At 44.5% G+C, this 10,401-nt stretch overlaps 1 protein-coding gene across 1 annotated transcript in view; it reads right to left on the minus strand.

Annotated features, from left to right (window-relative positions):
- Window positions 1-374, minus strand: part of PAK5 (p21 (RAC1) activated kinase 5) — a 141,769-nt gene extending 141,395 nt beyond the window's left edge. Inside the window, exon 1 of the mRNA XM_087774392.1 lies at window positions 296-374. The gene's annotated coding sequence lies outside the window, so the exon portion shown is untranslated. The remainder of the gene's footprint in view (window positions 1-295) is intronic.
- Window positions 375-10,401: the final 10,027 nt, after the last annotated feature.

Below are 10,401 nucleotides of genomic sequence, written 5' to 3' on the forward strand. Positions count from 1 at the left end.
CCTATCTTAATACCAGTAACATTATGCCTCCAGCAAGTTTTTCAGCATTATTAGTCCTTTCTTCCAGAGAGTTAATGAATTGATCAGATGTCACTCAGTCTGTCATGAACTGCCATTGACACCTCTCGTAGCAGCTTTCTATGCATTCCATGTCTATTTTCATGCTTCTGAAAGACAGAGCACTGACAGCTCTGGAGAGCAAGACTGATCTCACTCCCAGGTCAACTCTGCCCAGATCAGCTCGAACCAACAAAGCTATTAAACCCCACACTTCATCTCCCAGCTTTAGGATTACCTGTAGCAATATCCCAGGAGGAAGCAGCACATTGAAAAGAGTCAGACAAACGATGGAGTCAGCACATGACGATGGGGCTCAACAGGAGTCCGCTGCTGCTCTCCATCCCCTCCTCCAGCTTCAGGAAGCCTTTACTGATCTCCAAGTCAGGCATTTAGCCTAAACGCAGCCCTTGATCTGACTGATGCTGCTTTATCAAATGAACTGTTTACACCTGTTGAGCAGCCTGTGGGCTTGACTCTCGACACTGGTAGTCACTCGACTCCACGGGACGGCCAGGCTAATGGCTAATTGCCATTTGAACAGAGTCACCTGGATGATCAGGTGCTGAGCCCCAGCACCTAACTCCCATCTATGCTTCGCTCTGCCCAGTTTCCCGTTTCTATCACTGCTTGTTGCTTGCTCCTGAGCCCAGAATGGATGTAGCCAGCCAGACTTTCTTCCAGACCTCTTCTAGCCAATTCCTTCATTCTCTCCACACAAACCATTTCCCCAGACCAGCGAAGAGACCTCAAAGCACACTGCTTATCCCAGACTAAATTTATCTTATGCATACAGAATTGGGGAGGAATTCCAGCTACCAGAGCTCTCTTGCAAGCTAATTATTCTTCAAAGAAGTTTTAGGCAGTCCCAGGGAGCATCTAACTATTGATTTTTCTACTCTGTATAATTTCCCTGCAAAATGTAATCATTCTCCTCCTGTCTCGCACTATCACTTGTCTCTCAGAAAAACCTGGGAACAATAAAAGAATGGAACAGAGGACACCAAGAAGGGCACCGTCAAAAAAAAAAATCTCTGTACAAGCAGAGTCTGTAAAAGCAAACCCAAGAAATTTATGTAGACCTTGTTTAATATTCATCAGCCAGTGTACTGTATAACTGAAACCCAAATGTAACTGTTACGAAAATTCAGGCTAGAAGGAAATCAAATGGAGACAGCATTCTAAGGATTCTGGCATTTCAGAGTTTCTCATTTCTGGTTTTCTAGCATAAATGTACCACAGAGGGAAATGTTATTGAATATATTGGTTGCTTACAAATGGCTACATTTGTATATAAATTCACCTTTTAAAAAAAAAGAGAAAAGGAGTTGGCAATAAGAGACTGCAAGGAACTGGCCTAGTATAAATCTTACTGCTAACACATGATTTTATGGAACAGCAAAATAAAACTGGAATTGAGACCAGCAAATCTCAAAACGCTGTTGTGCAATATTACACTGTTTTTTTTTTTTTCTTCAGCTCCCTGCACAACAAAGCGCTTGATGCATGATTAACTTCATAAACGTCAAGAATGCCTTTTGACTTCAAAAAGTTAGCACCTTTAAATTTACCTGCATTCCGAATACTGAGTATTTAAAGCAGATGCTGACTTCTATGCTGGTGCTTAATTCCTCTGTATTTGCTACAAGAACGAGCCCACTTAAGGACACCATCGAATAATTCTTCGATTCTGCCTAGCGAATCTGCCTGGCGAGGGAGGGCCAATCTCCAGAGGAGCCAGCACTGCTTTTGCTACCATCGCACCACGCAGCAAGGACGATAAGGGCTTGTTAGGAGGGAACAGGGAGAGCAGCTTGGGCACAGAGCGGTACCGCTTTGCCCACATCCCTGCTGACAAAACTCTGTGATCCCGGTTAAAGCTGCGCCCTGAGTGTTTTTAATCAGGAGAGGGCTGCACAAAGCCAGTTCAAAAAGCTGCATTTGGGTCTCTGTTGACCTCTGCCAAGTCTCTGCTCTTCCCTTGTAGTACGGGCACAACAGGGTAAAGAACTGATTTTGATTTCTTCCATGTCTAGGATTAAAACCCTGCAGGACTAGGGACAGATGTTGGTTCTGAGGCTGTACTGCCGAAACTTGAGCCTGGTTTAATCAGGTTTTGCCAGCCCCTTTCCCTTGGATATCAAATGACAGTTCAGGAGGTGAAATGAAATGCTTTGGGAAGCAGAACACACAATTACAGTTTATAGTGGTTTTTTTTTTCTAATTTTCTTCAGAAATTTTCAAGTCCTTCCTATTAGCAAAATAAATTCTTATCGGAAGCTATTTAATAAAAGAAAAGAAAAAGGTATTATCAACTTCAAGAAAAAAAGTAGCTGAGCAAATTTAGGTAAACTGTGTCCCGCTGCTGCTGCCAGGCAGAGAAGTTGGTGCTCAGAAGACAGCTTCTTTTATATGTCAACACTTAGCTATGCATCCTGGCATTCATTATTTAACAGCCTCCATGTGACATACAGCTTTCAGAAACACGATATTCTTTAGCAACCCAGATAAGAACTCAGCTTCGAAACGTTCCTGTTGCTAACTGAGCAATACCTTCGATTCTCACTGATCTGAAAGCACGGCTGCGCGGACATCCCCGTGCACTGTCAGAGCAAGGCCAGCGGGCTCTGCTAGAGAAAAAGCTGGTTTCAGGGTAAAAACCATCACAGAACTCAGCCGCTCTGTGGCACATTCTCTGAATTTGAGTCAAATTCCTGTTCCCTGCTCTTCTGGCACTCTCGAAAATCTGCCAAACATAAAAAACAAACGCCAGAAGAAGGGAGTGGCCAAAATCTACATGCGAAGTTTATCATTAAAACCTTAAATCTGAACTTCCAAGTGCTTAAAGTTATGCTCTGAGCTCTCCATGAGGAGCATTAAAAATGACCTGGTTTAGAGTGAATCTGAGCAGCTGGAGTCCTGTCAGTAGGCCTTGAACATTCACTGCATTTCTCCAAAGCAGCTCCCTTTCATTTGGGGGCCCATTCAAAAAGTGGGCGTTTGCACGATGGCAAGAACAAAGCAGAAGGACCTAAGCAAAACCCAGCCCTTCAGGATTTAAAATACATCTATTTTCACTGTCCCAGCATTAACAAGAGCACTTTCTTCTACACATTCGGGCACCTGCCTGCCAAGAGATGAGGGCAGGATGCACAGATGCTGCAAGCCAAGGGAGAAGACAAGCTGGGAAGAATCCAAGCTTCACCCCGGAGCAGAATGACATTTCAGTACATTATGCTTGGGAGGGTGCCAGTCCAAATTATCTCCTACGCATTGCCTAGGCTGGAAAAATGAGCCCCCCTATTTCTGTAATAGTGCAGTTACAATTTCTTACCAGTGATGCAACCGTTAGAGGAGGTAAAGATCCTGAGTCAGGGAAACTGCTCAGCTGAGGGGTACGGGTAAACGCACAGCTTCTGAAAAATCGGTCCTGTATTTTCTCATCAACATAGGACTATATGACGAGGCAGGGAGAAGGGGTTAGAAACTGCCCTGAAGAATAACATTTACACCCTGTTATCTACAAAGACCTGGTCCTGCCAACCATGTACTCCTCCTCGGAGCCCCGAAACTGGCCCTACGTGCTGTCTCACTTACTGAAGGGCCAAGAAGGTAACCCTGCGCAGTTGCTCGGAGGCGGCATGCTTGACAGCACTTCTGGCAGCTGGAGAGTGAACTGTATCGGAGAAGCCAAGCCCTTTTTTTCTGTGGGCTTTTACATTCCAGGAGGAAACCAGACCTATTGATTAATTCCTTCTGCATAACGTAAGTGAGGTTTGGAACTAGGTGCAGGTGGGTGAGTAGTAGCTGCTGTCTCTTGAATCATTCTCTGCGGGGCTCAAATTGCATCTGTGGGCTTAGCAGCAAATTTCAGTCTCTCTCTTTCTTCTATTAAAAGCCCCTCCACTGTCTACAACCTCTCTCCTTCTCTCGCACCCCTCCAACTCTACCATGGAGTTGAGTTTTGACTTCTATTTTAAAAAATGCAAACCTTCCCATATTTCCATCCTCTTTTCCTTTTTTTTTTTTTTTTTTGGGGGGGTGGGGGGGAGGAGGTATTAAGCTTGTCCTGCACATGGGGCGACTCAGACTTGTAAGTAAGGAAACGAGGCTTCTCTGTCACACTCGGTCTCTGATTTGCTCTGTGCCCTTAAGCCACTTCTCCTCCACTTCCTTACCCATCCTTGGACCCTCACTACCAGCTGGCACACTGCTAAGGAGCGGCAAATGATACTCAATACAAAACGGCAGAGTAATTTCCATAGAGCTATTTCTAGCAGAAATCGGTGTCTAGACATCTCCAGTTTGGACCAACTGGCAAATTATGTGCCACGTTCTGGGTTGTCCTTGAATGATCAAGCCCAAGGGAAATGGGCCCTTAAACCACCAGCCCACTGATTTATGCCCTTTACTAGTGAGAGATGACAGTAAATTATCTGCGCCCTTACCTGTACCAGAATTAAGTCCTTAGGACACCATTTTGCAGGCTGACAGACCTGCTGGATGGGTGCTTATCCTGCAGACTGATGGCTGTGGCTGGTCATCACCTAAAATCACAATCTGCCCTTCATGTGAATGTTACTTTACCCTAGAAAGATGTAGCATTCTGGGGCTATTCAGTTCCTAGCTTCACCTAGGTCTCTGTGCGGGATGAACGAACATGTGTCCTTCTGAAGGCTGTAAGTTGATGGCAGCAAGGAACAGAGAAGAGAGAGATATTGTTTTATGCAAAGTCAGAGAAAGAGCAGCACCCTCCTGCGCTCATGTATATTTATTTCACTGCAAATTCAGAGCTCTTTTGCTGCTAATCAGCGCAAAGTATTTTTTGGCTGTCTGCCTCCTAGGTCTCTTTCATTGCATTTCCCCCTCCAGACTCTGTGTTTTCAGGGATGTGACTTTCCTGCTATACCTCTAAACCATCCCAGCTTGCCTGGTTTCTCTGTGGCATTTCCACGCTTGTCAGCGCGTCTCACCCGCTTCCCACCCGTCAGACCCTGCGGCGCAGGTGGGAGCTGGCACATCGGCACGGCATTATCCGAACGCTTGAACCTTGTGAAGCATGTGCTGGCAGGGGCTGCGGAGCAGAGGCCACTTTGGCCTGCAGAGGGAAGGTGGCACGTGTACAGGATAATCCTCTTTTCCTGCAGGTATAAACAGGGCCCATTTTCCTACTGCACAGGCTGCCATCTCGTGGGCGTCGTCTGGCTCATGCATTTTCCTGGAAATAACAACTCCCAAGTGCAAATAACACGGTGCTGTCAATATTCTGTTCTGCTGACCTAAGCACACCGCAAAGCTTCAGGCCCCTGGCTTTGGCAGATTATAGAGGAGCAGAGATGATGGAGTTGTTCAGCTTGTAACATGGTTGGTAGGATAGATTTTCCATAAAAATAACAGCTTTAACGGGCCAATCTACAGGTGCCAGTGTGGAATACTAAGGTCAGAAACAGCAAGCTCAGCATACTTCTGACACAAAAGCTGAAACCCTGCTGCCTGTGGCACCGTATGAGCTCCAGCCTACTGCTGTTTGGTCATTGCATCGATACCGTGCAATCAGGCATCCAAAAGTAAAGGAAATCTTTGTATTGACTTCAGAAAGTTTGGGCTCCAGTCCAGATGTGAGGCAATCAGAGCTAGCTTGAAAATTGCTAATGTACCCTGGTGCTTTCATGAGTACCCTGTCCTTACAGGGGCAAGCTACGCCCTCAGAAAGGAGGGAAGGTCCTGCTATTTTCTTACCGATCTTTTAGGATATAGCAACTTGAGCCAGATTTCACGTTTCTACCTCTTGCATTGTGAGAATTTGCAGTCAAATCAATGTAAATGTGTCCTCTGCTTTTTCAGGCATTTATTATACAAAATTATTCAAAATTACTGAAAGTTAATTCCGAGCAGATTTGGAGTGGGATATTTAGGGCTTGCGTAAAATTCTTTTAAAATTTGCCAACGCTTATGCTGGATCATTATATCACCATTGAACTGATTTTGTATCTATTCTGACACCACTGGAATTTCCCAGCTGTCCGACAGCGTAAGGGCTTTTCATCATAGGGAGATGCTCAGGAAGAGTCACTGTGTTCAAACATGCACTCTTTCTCAAACTGAATTAACTTTTAACCATAGATAAATCCTAATCTCATAATGTTGTGCCTCCTTCTCAGTAACGCTCGGGTTCAAAACAGTTTACCTGATAAATCTAACTATGTCCGCACTGTGTGGCTAAGGTGTAAATATGTGCTGGAAGAAACCACTTTGATTTCAGCACTTCCTAGCTCTGGTCACCAAGAAGAGAAGGAAACTTCATCTCCCTTCATCTTCATCCTCCACCTCCACTTGAAGCTCTCAGTTTTCTGCACGGAGGTAATCCTTCCATGACAGAAATGGGTATTAGTCTGTGGAGAGAAGCAGTCTAAGCATTTTTACTTCCTTTGGGTCATTTTGCAGTAGCATTTTGAAGTCAGAATCATCCAACATTTGTCTTGCAAATTACAAATGAGACAAAATAGTGTTGAATTTTTTTGTTTGTTTCTGGAATGTAATAATTGGAAGGTATAAGGTGTCTTTTCACTTTCCACACTGCCCATGCACAAGGATACGCCAGCTGAACCATGACACATCTGTCCCCAAGTGAGGGGTGTTCCAGTTTAAAGAGGATCAGTCACTTCAGGTTAGAGGAGAAGGCAGATTTTCCTGCTTCTAAGAGAATTTCCCTCCTATTTCCCTTTCTTTGTTCGCTACTACTCCAAAACTGTCAGAAAGGACTTAATCCTAGGGACTTGATAAAATAACTTCTGAGAAACGGAAGACTTCATCTCTGGAATAGACTGGACATTGTACGCAGTGACAGGTATTTGAAAATATTTCACGGGTAGAGATACTCCTGCCTTTCCCTTTAAAAGGAAGCCATCTCCCTTTTATGACACACTGAGCAATACACGTGGCATCCTAAATCTGTTTTGTCAACTGAGTCCAGGGTTATTAAAAATGTGCAATAAGATTTTAATACAGCTCATCACATTATACAGAACCAGACATCCTGCTTAGTCTTCAAAGACTTGATATTCCCCGTGCACAGCCCACATGCAACTGCTCCTATCTAATTACGTGCAATGACAGCCTTCAGTTGGCTCCCTTCCTTTGACACCATGGCAGAGCGTTCACTGGCTGAGTCCTGAACGAGGACGCACAGCTTGCCAGCTCTAAAAACTGCAAGTGTTTCTGTTCAGGATGTCTTTGGCTGCCTAACTGCACCAAAAATACACCATTTTAATTTTCTTCCTGGAAAGCTAGTTTTCCCAGACCTGAAATGCTTGTCTGCAGAAGCAGATTCGATTTCAGCTTTTTGGATAGTTGCAGCAAGCAGCGTCATTTGCGTGTTAGCATGAGAAGGTAGGAATCTATTTTGCTAAACTTCTGTCCAGATGGGCTGGGCAAGATGAGTTTCATGTTAGATAAACATCATTTTCGCTGTACCAGTATCAAAAAGTCACAGCTAAGGTCGGCAGCATGCTATACTATTCACTGCACAATAGCAAGAGGCAAGCTAAATGGTCTGGACTCTGAGCCGACAAGACACGATGGATGGCAAAGAGTCGAGTCGCATTCATGGTGAAGCGTGTGTAACACAGCCAGCTCCTCCGGGCCAGAAATCCTGATCCTGCCCCCTGGAAATCACGAACCTGGCTTCAAAAGCATAAGAATGTTCAATAAAAGAGGGGTCTGTGATTATCATTTCCCAGGTTTGCTTGGTTATTTGGAGCTTTTAGGAGGCACTCTGTCACATTCTCAGTATTTTTCTGAAGCTTTGACAAAGAGACGCTTTGCACCAAAAGTGACCCCTGTGAAACCAAGGATGGCTCTGCAGTTACCTGAAAGGGCATCAGAGTTTCGTCTTTGCTTCAGAAAAGAAAAATAACAATGACTTGCACACAACGCTGGAGAACTGAGGCTGTGAGAAAGACATCAATTATCATTACTCCTCCTACCCACTACTGAGAGTGGGTACCACTGAGCATGACAGATGGCAAATTTTGAGACAGCTCCAATTTTCGATAAGACTGCCAGGAGGGGTAGAGGGCTGAGGGGCTGAGGGAACAGGAACAAGAGAATGGGTAAAATAAACAGAGGTGAGTAGGCATGAGAAGAGGCAAAAAGATAAGAAGGAGATGAAAGGCAGAGAAAAGCTACACTGCCTCCTCCCGTCCCTTGTATCTTGATTTCTACCGGAGCTATGCTGGACAAAGATCTGTGCATATTATTTAAACGTCCCGTAGCAGGTTCTGCTCCTCACAGCCACTGACCCTCTGCTCAGGAGCTAGGTAAAAAGCCGATCTTCAGTCCCTGAAGTCAGGCTGGAAGTCCTGGGGTGCACTCCATGGGTGCAGAGCCCATCCCAGCTCTGCTTTATCGTGGTCCTTTCCAGCCATTGCCTGAGAACAAACTGACAGTCCTTTAGAAATGCACTCTGTGTTTTAAGGGTAGGGGCAACATGGCAACACTTCCCTGCTCAACAAAAAGTTATAGCATCATTTTTTTCCATCTAATTTGCTTTGGACCAATAACTAATAGAGCTAGTAAGATCTGAGAAGTATTTTTCCCAAGAGGAACCTAATCTTAAATGCCTTAAATCCATAGCTTGGCACTTCTGGAAATGGCCCGATTTTCCAAGGTGTGGAAGAACTGCAGCCACTGTGGTCCTCGGGAATGCAGCATTTTTGAATGTCTGCTTATCTACTCACCTAAGAAGAGACTATGATGCCTCTGGGAAGCTTGTTCTTCCGTTTTTAACTGTAGCAACTTGTTATTTCATACTGTGAAACTTGGTGGGTGACCTAGAGGAAAGCTTTAAGCATAAGCTTCGCAGGTTGCTGTTCCCAGTTAGGCTTTCAGGAGGGGTGGAAGATCCCTGGGCGTGTTCTAGGTGCTGACTTGTCCAGATCCTCATCAGTACCAGCCTCTAAGCACCTGCCATTTCCTTATCTACTTCCTCAAAATCCAGATCTTTGCTTAAACTGGCTACAGGTAAACCACAACTGACTTGAATTACACAAGAGGTAGAACAGATTAAGATAGAGATAAAAACTTCAGGGTTTTTAATTAACATGAGTTCTAAAGATGAAAAAGGGATTTTGGAAACTAGGCAAAACCTAGAGCCATAAATTCAATATGAATATTAACATGTATGTATGTGTATGTGTGTGTGTTTACACATATATGTATATATTTGAGTTAGGAACAGAATAATATAAACCAGAAGAAAGTCATTCCAACAAACAGAGCAATTCTACTGCAAATACTCTGCACTGTAGACCTAACTGGCCTCATTTACTGGACTAAGTAGTCATGAAGTTGTTTCTAACTGTGAAGGATACAGTTCTAATCCATAACTTCCAGCCTAAATTATTCTGTTGCTCTGACAACATACCGCTCTTGTTCTCATATGAGAGCATGCCACATTTGTGTGCCACATTTTTAATGTCTTTTGACGTTTATTTGGAATAGAGACAGCATAAGATTCAGAGGTTAGTTGGGTCACCTTTTATTCTTCAGGAGAATGGCTTTGTCACTGCCTGTGATCTTCGTGTTATTAATGGGACACGAAAGCCGAGAGAGTCGAGGCTGGCAGACGCAGAGGAGAGGTGGGTAGGAGGCACGGAGGAGGTGAATCTGGAACCCTTCCCCATCTTTTTATGCTGGAGGGAACCAGACAGGGAGGCTGGCTGGAGGACAGGCTGTTATCAACTCTCATGATATTGAGGGTTGCATAATAATTTTTAAATGTAAAGACAAAGCTTTGTGACTCACATACTTGCAGAAGATCGAGTGATCTTTTGAAGGCTAAAAAAGGGCAGCCTCTCCCAGTGTGATGGAGCACGATCAAATAAATCCTACTGAGGACAGGTATCTGGATATCTTCTTTTGGGTTTAACCATTCCACTTCCTACTTTGTCTCCCAGCAGCAAAGCACAACCTCCTTTGCCAAGCCACTTGAGGCTTTAAGTCCTATTACACAATGCCTACGGGAGACGTGAGCAGTGCAGAAGAGAGAGCACCGACCAATTCAAAGCTAAAGAAATGTAGACAGATGGGCAGCTGACAAGAGTAAAGACACACGAATGCCTCAGCCCATGGAAAAGAGATTTAAACAATAATTATTCCCTTTCTCCTTAGAATGTCATTCGAAACTCTATGTCCGTGCAAAGGGATGCCCATGGAAACATGAAACACGGCTGATTGCAGGGACCAGTGCCATTTCTGGAGACTCATGGACAGCAGGGCACCACCAGTTCTGAAACCCCTCAACCAGGTACAGGGGGTATTTGAGACAAACCACTAAAATTGAGC

This window comes from Nipponia nippon, unplaced genomic scaffold (genome assembly GCF_047370975.1).
Source record: "Nipponia nippon isolate SJK-2023a ecotype South Korea unplaced genomic scaffold, ASM4737097v1 scaffold_4, whole genome shotgun sequence".
Classification (NCBI taxonomy): domain Eukaryota; kingdom Metazoa; phylum Chordata; class Aves; order Pelecaniformes; family Threskiornithidae; genus Nipponia; species Nipponia nippon.